The 15,209-nt window shown below is 35.6% G+C and overlaps 1 protein-coding gene across 1 annotated transcript in view; it reads left to right on the forward strand.

The window, feature by feature from the left end:
• The first annotated feature begins 4,715 nt into the window (after positions 1-4,715).
• Positions 4,716-15,209, forward strand: part of LOC120634889 (homeobox protein OTX1) — an 81,387-nt gene continuing 70,893 nt past the window's right edge. Inside the window, exon 1 of the mRNA XM_039905756.1 lies at positions 4,716-5,126. The gene's annotated coding sequence lies outside the window, so the exon portion shown is untranslated. The remainder of the gene's footprint in view (positions 5,127-15,209) is intronic.

Here is a 15,209-nt window from a genome sequence, read left to right on the forward strand (position 1 = left end):
CGGTTTCGTATTCGTATACGATAACGTTTTCGTATTCGTTTAGGTATGCGATGATGTTTTCGATTTCGTTTACGTATACGATAACGTCTTCGTATTCGTTCGTTTTCGTTTACGTATACGATGCCGTTTACGTATACTATGACGTTTTCATTTACATATACGAAAACCTTTTCGTTTTTCGTTTACGTACACGATAACGTTTTCGTATTCGTTTACGTATACGATGACGTTTTCGTTTACATATACAAGAACGTTCCCGTTTTTTGTAACGTAAACGATGACGTTTTCGTTTTCGTTTACGTATACGATAACGTTTTCGTATTCGTTTACGTATACGATGACGTTTTCGTTTACGTATTCGAAAACGTTTTCGTTTTTGTTTATTTATACGATGACGTTTTCGTTTACGTATTCGATGACGTTTTCGTATTCGTTTACGTATACGAAGGTGTTTTCGTTTTCGTTTACGTATACGATAACGTTTTAGTGTTCGTTTACGTATACGATAACGTTATCGTATTTGGTTTTTAATCATCGTATTGGTTTACTTATACGATAACGTTTTCGTATTCATTTACTTACACGATAACGTTTTGGTTTACGTATGCGATTACGTTTTCGTATTCGTTTTAAGATTAGATAAACATAGCATTTTGAAATATTTAAAAGAGTTAATAACATAAAAGTGTGAACACAAGGCGTAAAGAAACAAAGAAAACTATTAAGACTAATCTAATAATAAACTAATAAAAATTTATTCGTCGCAGCATTTGAAAAAGCATGCCTGGGTGTGTGTTGCATACTTTATAGTGCGATGCTCCACGTAAGCGCCAGAGTCATGACGTTCTATGTAAACGTATTATTTCTTTTTTTAATTGTGTTTTGGATAACTGAAAAATATCTAAATTATAATAAACTTTGTAGTACAACAGAATTTTGTGCATAATTTGTGTTTGATTTGGGAACAATCAATAGCCTTCTATGCCGAGGTCTAAAGGAAGAAGCGTTGATCGAATAGCTTGACAATAAGGAAGGACAGTCTAGTTTACCGGTTAAGATTGCCTGCAGTAACAACATATCACTCAAATTTCTGCGCATTTCTAGTGTCTATTTTATAATATATGCAAGCTTCCTCATAACTACTAAATTTCTTAAAATCTTTAAAAGCTAAGTATTTAAGGAACTGTCTTCGTATGGATTCTAGCCTCTGTATGTATAAAATATAATCGTATACGTAAACGAATACGAAAACGTTATCGTATACGTGAACGAATACGAAAACGTTATCGTATACGTCAACGAAAACGAAAACGTCATCGCATAGGTAAACGAATACGAAAACGTCATCGAATATGTAAACGAAAACGTCATCGTATACGTAAACGAATACAAAGCGTTATCGTATACGTAAACGAATACGAAAACGTTATCGTATACGTAAACGAATACGAAAGCGTCATCGTATACGTAAACGAATACGAAAACGTTATCGTATACGTAAACGAAAACGTCATCGAATACGAAAACAAAAACATTATCGTTTACGTAAAAGAATACGAAAACGTTATCGTATACGTAAACGAAAACGACAACGTCATCGCATACGTAAAATTAAAACGAAAACGTCATCGTCATATATGTATGAACGCTTCATAAGTGCCTGTGATAGGCCTACATGAATAAAGAAATTTTGAATTTGTATATTTGAATTTGTTGTGTCATCAGTGGCTTGCACTTCATACATGCACAAAAGCACTGCATACCCTAAAATTGAAATATAGCCCGTAATAGAGGAGGATTTTTTCAATTTTATGCCATTTTCCTGCTGTAAGCAAACCCTGGTAAGAAACCAAGTGCACGTCACTGCCAGCCATGGGCTATAAATAGCCTGGTGGGATCTGAGGATGAAGTTTTCATTCACACCCCATCAGGCACCTACCCGTTCTACTTATCCGTTTTCGTCTCGCCAAAGTTTTGACACTGTAAATATTCATGTTCATCACAACTACACTTTCCAGTTGTGGGAATCGAACCCACGGCCTTTGACTCACGGTCGCTGTCCACTGCGCCAGTCGACCGTCAGTATTGCTAGCTGAGATAAGTACCTACCTATCTGTAGTAGGTACGTATGGTCTATTTTATTCTTGGACGTAGGTACCAAATTTTTCTTGGAATCACGTATCTGACGGATTACCTGGGAAGCTTATAGCGATTCACACTCGGAGACCTGGCAATTTTCCAAGTAGGTACCCATCTAGGTTGGTATTCTCTATTGACTAACCGACTTCGAAACTGAGGCTCAATATACTTATCTATTTGCAATCAACTATCTTCTATATTTATAAAAGAAAGTTGTGTTAGTTACACCATTTATAACTCGAGAACGGCTGGACCAATTTTTATGATATTAGATTTTTTTGGATTCCTCTTAGACCGGAATAGGATAATAAGTATTAAAATATAAAATTCTTAAAAAAAAAAATCGGAACGAATTTCGCTGGTATGATACTACGGGACTTTCGGAATATTGGAGAAAAATTTAAGAGATTTTTATTGTAAGGCCAGTCCGGCTTTTCGGCTTGTATGGTAGTACCTACCGCCACTGCTAGTATCCCTATCCCTACTAATATTATAAATGTGAATGTAAGTTTGTTTGTTACGCTTTCACACGAAAACTACTGAACCGATCTTCATAAAACTTTCATACATACTCTTGGAAGTATTAGAAATAACATAGTATACTTTTCATTGAAAAAAAAAATTACGTAAGATAAAAAAATCTTTGTGAAAAAATCTCAAAATCTCATATATGTCTATAGGTGTAGACTATGTAGCAGTACGCTGCCTCCCAAAATTACGCGGGCGAAGCCGCAGGGCACATCTAGTATTATATAAAAATTAATTGCTGTTCGTTAGTCTCACTCGAGAACGTTTGGACCGATTGGGCTCATTTATGTCTTAAAATATTCTTGGAAGTCTAAGGAAGGTTTAAACGGTGAGAAAAATTAGTTATATGTTTAAAATGATTCCGTACGTGTGTTTGTCACCTAGCTACTCCTAAGCAGTTGGACCGATTTTTCTAAAAGTATGTAACGGGTTACATGTTGGTTTAAAAACACAAATGGCGGTAAAAAATAAGCCAAGACGACGACTCCCGTCCACTTGTCTTAAATATTTATTTTGTAGTGATGATGTTCCTCTTAAACGCCATTTTGTACTTTTACATATTTATTTTCGACTCCAAAATATTAGCAGGACCATATAATATTTTAGGGTCGACAAGAAATCTTTAAAAATACAAAATGGCGCTTTGGTCCATCGTGACCACGATCCATGCAACTGGGTCGAAATATCGACAAATCTAAAATATTATCGTGGTATGTACCCGTTGAACTATACTTAAGAAAATAATAAATAAATACACTACGACAATACACACATCGCCATCTAGCCCCAAAGTAAGCGTAGCTTGTGTTATGGGTACTAAGATAGCTGATGAATATTTTTTTATGAATATAATACACATAAATACTTACAATATACAGATAAACACCCAGACACTGATAAACGTTCATGTTCATCACTTCGACTTAATTCGATTTCGACTTAACTTTCGGGAGGCAGAGTTCGAATCCCAGCACGCACATCTAACGTTTCTAAGTTATGTGCGTTTTAAGTAATTAAAATATCACTTGCTTCAACGGTGAAGGAAAACATCGTGAGTAAACCTGCATGCTTGAGAGTTCTACATAATTTTCTCAAAGGTGTGTGGAGCAGTGGCGTGCACTGGGCTTCTAGCCAGGGTATGCATACAGCAGGAGAATTGCATAAAATGGCAAAAATCCTTCTCTTACACGAGTTATATATAAATGTTAGGGTATGCAGTGCTTTTGTGCATATATGGAGTGCTGGTGTGGAGTCCACCAATCCGCACTGAGCCAGCGTGGTGGACTATGACCTTAATCTCTTCTGATTGTGGGAGGAGAGCCGTGCTCTGTAATGGGTTGATGCGATGATGACATCTAGTAAGTAGTTTGTTCGAAACTAAGTCTTGGTTTTTAGCAGATTATTTTTAAGGATTATCATTTTACTATAAAAGAACAAAGGTAGGTATTACTGATCTGATTGTATGTGGTTTTTAGAATAAGATACAACTATTTCCTCTGAGCAGGCAACCAGAAGGCATTGAACCTAGCTAGTTTCTTTTTTTTTTAACCAAAGTACCTATCTTTAATTAATTTGATACTAAAATCTATGTAGCTTCTTACCTTGCCTACATTATGTCTTTATCATTTAGGCAAAATAACATTTCTTATTATTGTCATTACCTATACTCATAATATCTTATGACAATAATAAAGATCGTCGTCCCATCTAACAAACAATTTTATTACTTCACGTTTGCAAAAACTAATAAATGAAGTGTCAAACTTGAAAGTGTTGAAAATTGCTCCACCATTCGCCAGAGGCACGTGCTGGCAGTGCCGTAACGCCCCTAAAACAAAGAGCTCATTCCACCACAATGGCGGACGACCCACGCTAATAACGCCTTTGTTCCACCCACCGCACCATAAAACTACTGAACTCAGTCGCAGGTAATCAAAAAAACTGTCGCCAAATAGATAAAAAATAGATAATAAACAGGCACATTTCCTCCTTTTTTACCTGAAAAACTGTGCGCTGTCTAGGGAGGGGCGGTGACGCGAGGGGCAACGACGCGCGGCAGTCTGGCAGCGGCCGCGAACGCGTGTGTCGACTCGCAATAGGACAATTGGAAAATCGAATACGGACTGTGTGTTCTGTGCATTACAATTACTTTTTTCCTTTTTTTTTTAAACCCTAGCGGCCTATAGACAACGAATTCAAGTTTTACTGCCTTATTATATACATAGCAAAGAGTATAAATATATATTTTTATTTAACCGTTCTCTGTCAAGGACGCGTAATTAGGAAATTTTATGGCGATTAAAGTGCGTTTTTTTATATTGATTAGATAATAAATAATAAAGAACGTCACCCGTAGTGGCGCAGTCGTGTCCAGTGATCGATTGATTTTATAGATTCCCTTTGTGGTCAAGTGCAGTTTACATTAAATTGTGTGCCAGTTTGGATTTTAGTGCGCGAAGGTAAGTTATTTTATAATTACATTTTTGTACATGCTTTTATACGTTTTTACAATCCAAGTAATTCTCAGTGCTGATTTCTAAACGTTTCTTTTTATCTGTAACATGATAGCTATAAAGGTTCATTGACCTCTTTTGTTATTGTGTCAATCCTCGATAGGTAGATTTATTAGGCCTATTGCAAAAACTTACATCTTTTTTTTTATATTAGTAGGTATTACAATTAAAAATTGGGTAGGTAGTTACTTTATAATACCTATTAAGTAAATCGTCCGAACGCCTGCATATTTAATAGATAATGTTTTTAATCAAAAACAATATTACTTCATGAGGGTTTTATAGATTATCACTTTTTAGGTATCTACCTGCGTACTTTTAACCATGATATTAGTAGTTTTAAAATCTTAATTTACTTAATAGCTAGGTTAGTGCTGATATAAAAATCGACGAATAAAATTGATGAGTTAACTTAGATTAAAAACTTTTAACTGTTATCTGGCGATTGTAAAATCTGCCCTTAATAGAGTAGGTACCTAGGTGTTTTAGTTAAGTAATTGGCAAGAATTCTATAATCAAGAATCTTAGGCTGGTACATTAACATATTTGGATTTAAAGTTATCTACTGTGGGTTCGATTCCCACAACTGGTAAATATTCGTGTGATGAACATGAATGTATTTCAATGTGTCGGTGTTTATTTGTATATTATAAGTATTTAAATATTATGGGTAAACTAATAAGTAATACCAGTGGCGTGCAGGGTAAGCACTGCTTTTGTGCATGCTTCATATATAACTAAAATTGATATATTAACTTTTTGCCTCCTCCTTTTTGCCTGCAATTTTCCTACTATATGCATACCCTGGTAAGAAACCCAGTGCACGCTTCGCCATCTAGCCCAAAGTAAGAGTAGCTTGTGTTATAGAGACTGATCAAAATTTAATGAATAAAATATATTTACATAAATACTTATAATATAAAAATGGACACCCAGCACTGGAAAACATTCATGTTCATCAAACTAACATTTTCCAGTAGTGGGAATCGAACCCACAGCCTTGGACTCAGAGAGCAGTGTCACCGCGCCAAATGTCAAAAAAAAATTTATCAAAACGCGTTCTAGTGAATTTAGGCCTATTTCAAAGATCTAGAATATTACCTCTTAAACCTTTTTTTTTGGTATATTGGAATATCTTACTTACCATTAGTGCTTAACACCGACTAACCGATACCCACAAAAAATAATTCCACGATTTAAACATTATTTTTTTAATACTTTTAGAAAAAAGTAATAAAAATATAAATTACTTTAACTGTGAAGGAAAACATCTTGAGGCAACTCACATGTCTGAGATTTTTCCATAATGTTCTCTAAGCTCGCCAGCCATTAAAGAGCACGGGTCGTCTCAGAATAAGACGGGTTTAGCCCGCTGTCCACCACACTGGCCAAGTGCGGATCGGTGGACTTCACACATATTTGAGAACACGATACAACTCAGGCATGCAGGTTTCCTCACGATAATTCCATAATTAAAGCAAGATATGCCTAAAACGCACATAGCTCCGAAAAGTTATAGATGCTTGCCTGGGATCAGAGGCGTGCATAGAGGGTATGCAGATGATATAAAATGAAGGAAATATCCAGTACAAGTTATAAAAAACTTAAGGATAGGCATTGTAAGAGTTATAAAAATCCTACTTTCAAGTATTTATAACTCATACTGGAGATTTAATTCAATTTTATATCATCTGCATACCCTGTGCATACCCTCTATGCACGCCACTGCCGGCAATAGAACTTGGTCTCCACCAAAGGCAGGCCGAAGTGTTAACCACTAGGCCATCACCGCTACACTCAAATGTAGTTTAGGTTTAGGCCTATCATTTTGAGTAGGTAGCATTATCGTAACTATGCCCGTTGTGACTAATGGCAAACAAGGCAATTCCTATGTAGGTAACACCTAATCTAAGAAGATTCCTAGGCCTAACCTTTCACCGATCGATTTTCACCAAGCAACTCGTATAACTTAACTTGTCTATGAGTTGCCTCATGGTACTTTGTGTTTGTATTCTCATAATTTTAATTAAGTACCTACTCCAACTTTATTAGAAAAAACAATTATTTTTCTTTTTTTCATCTTTTAATTAGTTTCTGTTTGTCGTAACTTTCGATGGCGCCTGACGTCTTAGTCATTGTCTAAGAGTTGGTGAAACCTTTTTTTTAAGCATCACCTAAATCATTAGGCATCCGATTTAAGAGTTTCCTAGGTTTAGTGAAAACGAGCCCAACTCTTCTACTTACCTACTTGATAATATATGACTAAATTTATCGTTCAAAAATTTTAATAGACTGTGAAAAAACGTTTTTTATTTAATACAGATCAAAGGAAATGTGTAGAAGGATTTGATATACTTTTTCTTACATATGCACAATTTGAAAACAATATTTCAATATATTTTTAATGTAAATATTAAAAAATTATAAAAGCATACATTCGTTTAGTTTATCTGTTAGGTATTATTTATTTTAACTCATTTGTTTTTCTTCTACTTTAAATGTACATCATGTACCTACATAATGACACAAGTTACAAAAACAGAGGTTATAGAATAAAGATCTATCACGAACTGAACGATTTGATAATTTTAATGTATCTGTGTATCAAATCAACATATTTGGAGTGTGTGTCTGTATTTGTTTTCGAAGTTACTCTTATTAAGCTTTTGTGATTATATATGAAAGTTGTCCCTATGTCGCCGCTATGTGATTAAGCGTTCCGGTACGCTGCCGCGTAGATACCCCCTAACAGGTCAGCCCGCTACCACCTTAGACTGCATCATCGCTCACAACCAGGTGTGATTGCAGTTAATGGCTAACTTAGTGGAATTATAGTTGTAAAACAATATACCTAACTTAAAAATTGGTTGTTAAAATCGCTGTCTGTCTGTTTCTTAAACCGTGTTAATTTCAACCGTCGTTAATATTCGAAACTGCTGGACCGATTTTGACTGAACCTTCATTGAAAGGAGGTAGAACATTGAGCAGGGTTTGATATTACATAGAAGCAAGCCGCTCCGCTTTTATAACTTACACATAACTCGGAGCACTGTATAATTATTATATTCCACATTTACTTTCTGTACCGTTAACATTATTAGTAAATGGTTTATTTATTTTATATAAAAATAAAATAAATAAATAAATTATACCAAAACACACATCGCCATCTAGCCCCAAAGTAAGCGTAGCTTGTATCATGGGTACTAAGATGACTGATGAATATTTTTATGAATATAATACACATAAATACGTATAATATACAGGTAAACACCAAAACACTGAAAAACATTTATGTTCATCACACAAACACCTCCAGTTGTGGGAATCGAACCCACGGCCTTGGACGCAGAATGCAGGGTCGCTGCCCACTGCGCCAACTGGCTGTCAAATGTCAAAAATATGTACTGTTGTAGTTATTAATATGTATAATGTAAGTATATTCTTAGAGCTTTACGCACCGCTATAAGGATTCCTCATAATGGTTGCCTGGAAGAAATGACTATAAATGATAAGGCCGCCTTTGTTACACACATTTAAATGACTTGTACATTTGTTCTTTTATTTATTTCTTGTGTGCAATAAAGTATTTTTGATTGATTGATTGATAACTTGGAAATTTTAGAGGTGCGTGCTGGGATTCGAACTCGGCCCCACGAAAGTGAAGTCGAGCTAGTAGCCAATGCGCTATCACCGCTTCTATAGGTGGCACGTATACTTTCTATTTTCTTTTTAGTCTTCGCATGAAATGAAGCCGTTATGGGAATAATTTATCGTTTTTTAATGCGTGAAAAGAGGTTGTAAGTTCTGTCATTTTTGTTTATTGCGCGGCGAGCCTTTGAATAGCTAGTGCAGTGCCCAATGTCTCAATGCTGGGCAGAAGATCCCCCCTCGAAAAGGGGAGAAGGTTTTGGAGCTTTGAGATAAGGAAATTGAAACTACCTGCACCCAGTGGCGTGCACTGGGTTTCTAACCGGGGTATGCATAAGGCAGGACAATCGCATAAAATGGCATATATCAATTTTAGGGTAACCAGTGCTTTTAAGCAAGTATGAAGTGCACGCCACTTACTGATTGAACGAGTGAACGAAACTGCATTATTCATTCATTTATATATTGGCGTTATCGTTGCCTTAAAAAAAAAACAACTATAATAGTCCAGTGATGGACTAATGTCCTCTCCAAAGAGGAGGGATTGCCCAAAAAGACCACGGTTGTTAAACGGGTAGTAGTAGCACAGGACGCTGCTTCCCGTTCCCAGAATAATAGCACATTGCGCGTTATTTAAAGTAATAAAATAGCACCCTTTTTCCAAGTCGGTTAGCGTTAACAATGGAAATAGATGTCACTCAAGATAACCACCCCCCGACCACCCCCGGGGCGTGGTTGGGATACGCCCTTGTGATTTGTGTTCAGCACCCCACTTTGCTTGCGGTAGCTACCAATTCGAGAGTTGAGATGGATTTTTTTATAGTAATAAATGACGGCCGATTGGCGCATTGGGCAGCGACCCTGCTTTCCGAATCCGAGGCTGTGGGTTCGATTCCCACAACTGGAAAATGTTTGCGTGATGAACTTGAATGTTTTTCAGTGTCTAGTTGTTTATCTTTTTATTATAAGTATTTATACATTATTCATAAAAATATTGAACAGTCATCTTAGTAGGTACCTACCAATATACAAGCTACGGCCTTAACCCTTCTCATTCGGAGGGGACCCGTGCCTTGCAGTGGGCCGGCAATGGGTTGAAAATGATAACTTAGCCCTTGACTACAATTTCACCAAAAAAAAGTTATATTGAAACTATAACCCTTAATCGGTTTCTACGTAAAATCGTACCGGAACGCTAAATCGCTTAACGGCACGTCATTGTCAGTAGGGTGATAACTAGCCACGGCCGAAGCCCCCACACTAGACCAGAGTATTATAAATTCAGGTATTATAAATTCTCAAATTATCCCTGACTATAACTACAGTGGTTCTATCTGCACCAGGGAGGTCGTCAAATCAAAACTATATAAAATACAGAATTCAGAATTTGACGTTTACATAATAAACAAACATAATATCCACCCACGTATTTGTTTGTTCGCATTAGAAATATGTACAGTGGATTAAGATAAAATATAACAGTATTATCGCACGATTAATTAAACTGATTTTGAGCGAATAATTACACGGTTTTATTATCTTTCCAATAATAATTAATTGATTGGATTAACTAATTCCAAAAGTCTAAACCATACCTATTGATGGCTGGTATTTCGATAACCTTTGACCATTGTTTTTTTTTTGTGAATACATTAGACATTTATCCAACCTTTTCTGGTATACAACAAATTATACCTATTGAAATTATAAGTACATTCCATGAGTATAATATAATTTGAGATTGTATCATATGAAATACAATATCATATTTAATTAATATCAACAAATATATATTTATAAATAAACATAATAAATAAAACTATAAAAAAAAAAAACATTAATAAAGTCATTCAAAATTATAGGTAGTTATACTCAATAAAAAAATATTATTCCCAAAAAATTAATTTTAATCTTTTCATTACGCTGCAAATTCGAAAATAAAAAATAAAATTAAAGAGATCGCTATAAAGCGATAAGGCCGTTAATTGTATACGCTGTTATACCTACTTTTCTTTTTTACGTTCTTTTTGTGGTGTGGCCCAGTGCGGATTGGTGGAGTCCACCAATCCGCACTGGGCCAGCGTGGTGGACTACAGCCTTAACCCCTTCTAATTGTGGTAGGAGACCCGTGCTCTGTAGGGGGCCAGTAATGGGTCGATGTGATGATGATGATGATTTTTTTATGTATATATGTATATATCTTAATTTTACGAACATACAGAAAGACTTAAATAGGTTCTTGTTAGTCTCCAATTATTATTATTTACGTATCAAAAGTAGCTACTGTGCTTGCGTTATCAATTATCAATTTATCATTTAATTTTAACTTCACAAACAGTAATTAGATTACAAAAAAAAACCATCGATCGTCCACTAATCTAGATCTTGACAAGCCGGCGTTATCAATGTATAGTTATCACTTATCACAGGACGTTGCTAAACGTTGCTTATAATCTTTATTTATCACTCTTTTTTCAAGTAATTAACGATAAATTACAGTTGTGATTCTATGTTTCTGTATTATTGAAAAATACTGGCAAGTTCGAATGGTTACGTATTCGGAGGGTACCGTATTTTCCTAATAACGAAATTGTTTTCGCCGGAAATATTTTTTATAATATAATTTGCAATTTATATTAACAAAACCTTTCATTTTTTGCAAAAATAAGATATTTTTGGATATAGTAAATACTTCCGAACATCTTAGGGCAGCTTTTTATAAATTCAAAATTCATTTATTTCAAGTAGGCCTAGTTTATAAGCACTTTCGAAAAGTCAAGTCAGTCTGTTTGTTGTGACTCTACCACCGGTTCGGAAGCCAGATTCCACTGAAATGAGCCGGCAAGAAACTCGGCAGATTGCTCTCAAAATCATCATGCTATTGGGATGGAACAACGGGTTAAGGCCGCACACAAACAACGTTAATTGGTGAACAATTCTGTAGAACTTTACTTACAGGATAAGTTCGTTTAATCTTTATTTGATGATGAAAAATCTCCTTGTAACAAACCTTGCGCGATCTGAGTGTTCCGTTTTCACCTATGACCAACGGCACTCTAATAAATTTAAACAACACGCGTAATACACCTGTATTGGCAGATTAGCGTGTTATTTCGGCGGAATTTAGATTATTTTCTATACGATTGTTTAATATTTTAATTACGCCCGCTTAGCGTACGGTTTTAGTTTTAAACCCTTGTATAGGTTTCGGGGGTCTTGCGATCGATAACACAGGCTTTAGGAGCGGGGAAATCAATAAATACGTTTAAATCTACAATCTCACTTGTTCATTTTATTTTAAATTTTTGATGACAAACTTTTTAGATTCATTGTGATTTGAAACTCTATGAAACGAGGATGCCCAAATGTATAGAATACATTTTACTTCCTTTTTTAGTATTTGAAAATCTTCCTGGCGTAGCAGTGAGCGCTGTGGTTTTAAGCTGGAGGACCCGGGTTCGATTCCCGACAGGGGCAATTTGGGAATTCATAATTTCTAAATTCTCTTTGGTTATTCTGCCTTGTTACCAGTGGCGTGCATAGAGGTATGCACAGGGTATGCAGATGGTATAAAATGTAGAAAATCTCCAGTACGAGTTATAAATACTTAAGGGTAGGCTTTGTATAATTCTTACAATGCCTATTTTTTTAATTTTTTTTTATAATTCTTAGTAAAGATGTTCTTCATTTTATATCCTCTGCATACCCTACATGCACGCCACTGACATTACACAGTTTGTTTCCTATTTCAGTTTCCATGGTTTTGAATTAAAATTATGGAAACTAATCTTAATTTCCTACTCCGCGAAAAGCACGAGAATCTGTATGGTGTAATTTATAATTTCTTCAATCCTTATACTCCACACCAAACAGATCTTCCGCAATGTACCCATGTTGTTAAATCTGTTAACAATAAGTCATTCTAAAGTCAACATCTCCTGAGGATGCTCACGTTTCGGAGCGACACGTGCGTTGATGGTATATTGCCGAACAACTGTTTGGTGTGGAGTATAAGGATTGGAGAAATTATAAATTAAACAATAAAGATTCAAATTTACTTAGCATAGTAAGCATAGTATATAGCAAATTGAGCTTAATTTTCATAATGTATCATGTATTTCCGCAAAGTAACGCCTGCTTCTATCCAATTTATTTATTTATTAATTTTGTATCTATGACCCATCACTACGCACTACACTAAAACATAAATAGAATAATTAAAAACGAAACTAAAAAATATGCAATATAAAAAAAAAGTTACAAATTAAAATTTCTGCGTCCAGGCAGCACTACGTGGAATTTAATATACAACTTGTAAATTGGAGATATTCAAATTTAAATGTTTAAAAATAATTAAGCTTGGTAAAAATAAATAAATTGTTTAAAAATAATTAAGCTTGGTAAAAATACAAGACCAAGGAGGAACTTTTATACAGTAAAACCATTCAAAAGTGCCAGTAAAAATGCTACCGAACCACTATAACTAATTACATCTGTTATTATCTACCCATGCCAAACAGTACGGGTGACAAAACCTCTTCTACCCCAACTAGAGGGCGTCGAAGGGCGTCATTCAGAACCCTAGGGGGTAATGCCAAGGGCGTACCACTACTCATTGTTATTAGGTACCTTTATACGTTTTTACCCCACTAGGCAGAACGGAACATCTGCCTTTTGGTGTTGCGAGTGAAAAGTTAAAAAAAAATTGATTGTCTATGATTCTTTTTTAATAATAGGTGTTTTATTGTGCCGCAATGTATTCTGTGTGCAGTAGAATGGGTTCTTTTATATAGAATGTTTTCGTCTAACTTATGTTATTTTGATTAGGTAGGTATTTCAGGTACATTATATAACAGATAATATTAGGTAAATTCTAAAGAAGATATTACTTACTTACTTTATCATCTACGACCCATTACTTGCCCACAATAGGGTACGGATCTCCTCTCAGAACGAGAAGGGTTAAGGCCGTAGTCTACCACGCTGGCCAATTGAGGATGGGTAGACTTCACACTCCGTTGAGAATATTATGGAGAACTCTCAGGCATGCAGGTTTCCTCACGACGTTTTCCTTCACCGTTTAAAGCAAGTTTCCTATTACATTAATTGGTTTTAGAAGTTATACTTCTTTTGGCGCGTTAGGGAAAAATGATGAGAGTAAATTTTTGCGATACGCACACAGTCACAAAATACCCTAAATTGAGTGACTGCACTTTCAATTGTCAAAGTCGGGCTCATTCCAAAATCTCAAATTTGAATGTGAGTTAAACTTGGTTGTACGATTATGGTACCTACCTATACCTTTGGTTAAATTTTGTACTTTTGACGTTAAAAAAATATTTAAAAATATCTGGGGAGGTTAAAAGCTGAGAAAGCCTCGTGGTTAGAGTTTCGGGACTTCCTTTCATGGTGACCTAGTCCGATTCCCTGCTCGCACCACCGAGAAGTTAGTTCGGAGTGATGTGCGTTTTTAATCCGAGGAATTTAAAATATCACTCACTAACGTCGTGAGGCAACCTGCATTCCTGAGAGTTCTCCATAATGTTCTCAAAGGAGTGTGCAGTCCACCAAGCACTGGGCCAACGTGGTGGACTACGGCAGGTACATGGTTTGGAAAAATTCCCCTCCAATATGAGTTATTTAAAATAATTTTGGTATGCAGTGCTTTTGTACATGTATGTAATGCACGCCACTGCCAACGAGGCAATAATATCGACAGCAGAAAGGCCACAGAGCATCGCTATGTGAAAGAAGCCCCACTATACAACACAGTCGGCATTTAGGGCTTCACTAAACAGATTAAGCCAGCGATAGCCTTATCAACTTAGCAGACAGGGCTAAATTACCCGGGTATCTAAATGAAAGGAAAAAAATAACTATTATACCTACATCTATCTATATATATAAAAGAGAAAGTATGTGGGTATGTTCCGTATAGGAAAGACTGAAACGCCTGAACCGATTTCAATGAAACTTTCAGGGAATCTCCGGATTGACTTGGCGAGTAATCCTGTAAAGTGACGAGTTTGTAACGATCGGAGCATTCCTATTTTTGAACGGTCAAACTGTCAAATACAGCTTTTATTTACTATGATGATATTCTATTGTTGGGTGTACATGGGTGTAGATAATGATCTTCACCCGCTCGAGAAGAGAATAGAGGAGAATGAATACGGAGAGAAATAAATGATTTAATATATTATGAGACTTAAATTAAAAATTTAATGATGTAAGTTTATTGTTTAAAGAAAATAAAGCAAAATCTAGCCCGGCGAAACTGGGGTGGGTACGCTAGTTAAGTATATAAATAAAATGAAATCAAGTTATTTCTTAAATATAGTTCAGAGGGTAGATACATACCACGATATTACATTATAG

Source organism: Pararge aegeria, chromosome 25 (assembly GCF_905163445.1).
Source record: "Pararge aegeria chromosome 25, ilParAegt1.1, whole genome shotgun sequence".
Classification (NCBI taxonomy): domain Eukaryota; kingdom Metazoa; phylum Arthropoda; class Insecta; order Lepidoptera; family Nymphalidae; genus Pararge; species Pararge aegeria.